The sequence below is a fragment of the Centruroides sculpturatus genome, unplaced genomic scaffold, assembly GCF_000671375.1.
Source record: "Centruroides sculpturatus isolate CEXI.00-Female unplaced genomic scaffold, Cexi_2.0 scaffold710, whole genome shotgun sequence".
In the NCBI taxonomy this organism is placed as follows: Eukaryota; Metazoa; Arthropoda; class Arachnida; order Scorpiones; family Buthidae; genus Centruroides; species Centruroides sculpturatus.
Genome location: NW_019385086.1, coordinates 301,560 through 306,718, shown reverse-complemented (window position 1 = coordinate 306,718; position 5,159 = coordinate 301,560).

Sequence of the window (5,159 nt, the reverse complement as noted above, 5' to 3'; positions counted from 1 at the left end):
AATATGTGTGCCGGGCTGTGAGCAGCTCATGTATTTGTAAAATCGAAATGACTCGTACAACATGGAATTCATATAAAACAGAATAATCAACAGTGTTATAGGGGGGTCGACTGTATATAGGCCTATATATATAAGAATTGCAGCTATGCTATATTACTTAAATAAATAACAAAAACACTCTAATATATATGAAGATCACTCTGCAGTTTTAAAACGTCCTGCTTCTCTTATATTCTATTAAAGAGCATGTTTTTATATTGTTATAAATATTATAAAGGAAATTAATTGTAGCTTTTGCATTCATAAATTATTACTGAGAAGAAAGTGTGTGTGTGGGGGGAGGCATTTTACAGATAAAAAATACAACTGTGATATTAAAATTTTCCAAATGAATGCTACTCTTTCATGCGTTTACATTATCATTCGTTATGGTAATGTGAATCTAAGATCATGTTAACTGAATCGAAAATTCTCTAAACTTTCGTATTAAATTAATAAATGAAGGAAATTGATGTCATAAACGTTTACGTATAGAATTTATATAGATTAATAAATCGAGGAAACTACTTTAAAAAAAAAAAATCTATTTTTGTCAATTCCGTAATATGATTTAACAAGTAAATTTATCTATGGCTATTAAATGTTGTTATTGATAATTTCTTTGAAATATTTAAAAATACTTTAGATACGGTTCATGTTAAAGAAATTATAATTTGAAAGGAGGAACGAATGTCAATCTTTCTTCTAAAAATAATAAATTGAATCCATCTGAAAACAAGAATAAAATTCGTTTAGGCAATTTTGTGTTAAAATGTTCTAAAAATGTGATCAGGAAAATTTTACAAAGTAGTATTTTCAACTACAAAAATTGGGAACAAAATACTTATGTAACTGTTTCCTATATTTTAACAATGTTGGAAATAGGAAGAAGAACATTTATAAAGTCACGATGCTGTTAATCGTGTCTGAAAATAAGAACACGTTCAACGCAAACGATGAAGATTTTGTCATTAGCTATTATATTATCTACTGTACTTCTTTATAAAACATACACAAATAATCAAAATATAGACCATATTTGATTCAAATCAACAATTAATATATATATATATATATATATAGATCAACTGAGTATTATTAAGACAGGTCCTCCATTATGGCCTAATAGGTTTGGATTATTATTCTAAGCTATTATTTCTAACTAAAACCTCTAGCAATATTTTAATTCATTGCATTTATAGTCATTAAAGTAATATAAAATTTTAAATAAATTTATCAGTAGACTAAACATAAAATACAGCTTTTAATAATAAACTTAACAAAGGACAAGTTTGTCCTTTGTTAAGTCAACCCACCACTAGACGAATGAGAGAAAAAACTAACCAAAACCACTGACACTGGTCGTGGGTACGTGCATACCAACTATAAAAATCAAGCGAAGTTTCCGGATTGTACACAGGTGTCTGACATATAAATACGGACCAATTCGTCTTAGAAAGTCCATACTGGTGAAATCCTTCTTAACAGATCTCCCAATTGTTGCGTTGCTCTATTCAACTAATCTATCCTTTTGTATATTTAATAATTATTATAGTCTCTAATCTACTGGGCTGAAATTTGAAAAACTGTAGACTCATAAATTCCGTGTCGTTGGTCTGACCGACTGTCTGTCCTTCCTTAATCTCCAGACCGGAATTAGATACTTAACATTTATGACCAGATATGAAAAGGTACAAGAGAGAGAAGACAGATTAACTATACACAAACTCCCGATTAAAATCGAAAGTCAGGTTATTTCAATTCAAAAGTTTTCCCCTGAAATGATTTAGATAGATGAACGGCACGACTCTATTTCAAGCAGGAAAGTATGATGTACAGGGGCAAGACATAACTAATTTTAATAATTTATAATATGCCACGATTATAAATGGATAATCGGGGACATTCATTAATTACGTGTACAGTTTATAGGGGTGAGGGAGCCGCAATAACTACATAATTGTACACGATAGAGAGAGGGAGTCGAGGTATTTTCTACATGGACTTTTTCGTGGTATTAGTGGCATACGAAGCTTACTTGTCAAGAGAATAAATATCATTTGAAGAACTTTTTAGTGGTTTCTTCAATGTCACGGGTCCATTGACTCTATTGTAAGTGTAATTAAAGAAGAGGGAGTTTTCCATTGTACGCAATAAAAAGTGGATCACAAGTCATTGAAAAACTGTACACTTGATTAATGGATGACACCATATCATTATTTTAAAGGATTATTAATATAAAAAACAAATAAAGTTAAATAAATAAATACAATTTTTTTGAGTTTTAATAAAGAAAATTCAGTGTTTTGCTTTGATATATACACGACATTCTTTTACATTTATTTACGATAAAGGAAGTTATAATTTCATTCAATATATTTATCTCTACAGAAAATAGCCATTCAACTTATAAATAAAAAGATATGAGAAGGAAAATTCTTTAATAATTTCGCATTGTATCAAGCAATTAATGTCATTTAAAAGATAATAAATTAAACAAAATGTTTAAGCTTGTCATCAAGTATACTGTATAGAAATTATAGCATATTCTAAATTATTGTGAATTATAATTTAAAAGGGATTGATTTCTCAGTAAAAAATTAATTAATTAATTAAAAATGTAATAATTTTTATGTACAATACTTTAATAATAATATAATTTTTTGCAATTTATTTAATTATTTTAATGCAGTTTATTTATTTTTTATAAGATTCCCTTTACAATCGGATAAGATAGAACAATTATTCAACGTTCTAAACTTAGTTACTTCAGTACAGATAATTAATAATGAACTAATTGAGTTTAATTCATCAAACATTAGCGTAATCAGAGATAGGTAAGGGCCTTTTTATTGTTTTAAGTGAATTTTAATGTTACATACCTACCTGTATACATGTGTTTGGTTTTATTTAACGCGACACACTGGTGATCTGTCGCGGTGGGATGTCACCCGGGTAGTCTTTGATAGAAAACTGGCCCGTTTAGTGTGTTACAAACATGAAGAAAACCACATGCCCATCCAATCGGCTATCGATTGACGTTTTCTTCACGTGTCTAACACCTAAACAGGAGCCAGTGTCCAGTAGAAAGCCCTCTCGAGAGACATCCCCTGTTATCGGATTGCCCATGTGTTGCCTTTCTGTATTCTATCAAATCTAAATAGGTTTAGGCTTCCTTTGATTTTTAAACTAAGCTTTCATAGTTGTATTATGCCATTCTTATGAACGGAAACTACGCTGGAGCGTGAAGAACTCACTGGTGTGTAGAACAAAACAAGAATTTTGATCTGTTGTTAATCGAAAATCACAAAATAAATTTGATGCATGACATAAAAGCAAATTAAATTAACAGAAGATATTAATTCTTTTAAATATTTATTTTTGTTAATTTAATGATTATTATTAAACTAGAATTTGGTACATGTACTTGAATAGAAATACTTTATTATGATATAAAGCTAGAAAATTTATTTTAAAATGTTTAATATTTCAAATAATTGTTAGGAATATTTTTTTCTTTCGAATATTTGCAAAGTCAACCACTCGTTATAAATGAAAACGTTACCCATTACAAATACCAGGAAAAATGACACTTTATTTCCTGCATGATTGCTACAATAGCGAGTATTAAATTTGTCTAAGCTGTTTAGTATACTGCTATCGTTTAGTTTGAAATCACGACAATGGTTTTTCCCCTCTCTGCATTATATTAACAAAGAGAATTTTATCATAAATGATATCTTCTATTTCAAGGATGATCTTTTGTTTAAGTTATTCATTCTACTAAATAAATATAGTACATTTATAAATAAGAAAATATTAGAAATTTTTATTAAAAATAAATTAAAATTCAGCATTTTTGTTTTAAAAAGTTTCGTTACTTTATTAGTAAAAACAAATATAACGTAGGCCCAGGGGCACCCGTACATCGAGACACTTGAAGCACTTATTCTTTTGCTTTCGTGTTTCTAATCGTCAAAAGGGTCCCAAATTCAATTATTAACAAACAACAGAAAATTTACGACTTCTAGCATATTCGGTAATTATAAAAGAAACTAATGAACTATATTTGTTTATTATCCCATGCAACTTTGTCCTATGTTCTTAACCTCGAAAGCAAGGAATGTTCCTTGTTTTTAAGGCCAAGTTAGACAACCGGATGAAAATGATTTTTAGTGATGAGTGATGCATCACTAAAAAAATCCATGAAAAATGTATGAATTCGCATTTGTTACGTGTTATTCATTAGTAAAAAAATACTTGAAGATTGTCAAGATGGAACGATAAAGTATCAATTAAACTACATAAGTTGACTCCATATTTTCTCTCGATTTTACACGATTCCAATACTTTTTCCTATACATAAAATAAAAGAAAAAGGAATTATGTGTTTAATTTTTATGTTGTTATTTCCATCTTTTAAATCAAACTTAAAGCAGATTTGACTATTACTAAGATGTATTTTTACTTAAAAAGACTTCGAATACGCCTTCACGATGAAGCGATGCAATATTTTTTGCCACGTTTTGTGTATTGACCTTGACAATTGAAATAGGGGATTTTTGTCTCCCTCTAGCAGTTGTGGCGACATCTGGTGCAGTGAAAATAACAGAAATTGATTCTCGTACCCGAAGCATAGTCAATGGATTATCTGGTCTCTGAATGGTTATTGTTCTCACCTCGTGCACTCAATTAGAAGAGCGTATTCATCAGGGGCGTGCCGTGACATTTGACTATAGGGAAGCTGTGTTTCTGTAAGAAGCCGACATCCAGGGGCAATCAGTCAATTGCGCGTCAGTGATGGTCTAGGGTCCATTCGTATCGTTTATTCGATAAGCCAATAAAAACCGTAGACTTCTCTAAATGCATTTTTAATATCACAATTACATTTCGAATCGCTAGCCACGATATAAGGGCTACAATTAAAAATAAAATAATAAAAACTTACTCGGTGAAATAAAATATGTGGTGGATGTACTGGTACATACAAAATATTCTTCAATTATACGAATATACTTTTAAAGAAAATTATAATTAAATATAGCTTTGCAAAGAAACGTACATAAAAATATAAAATATTCTTTACTTTTTAAATCTTAAAACAATGCACTTAGTCAAAT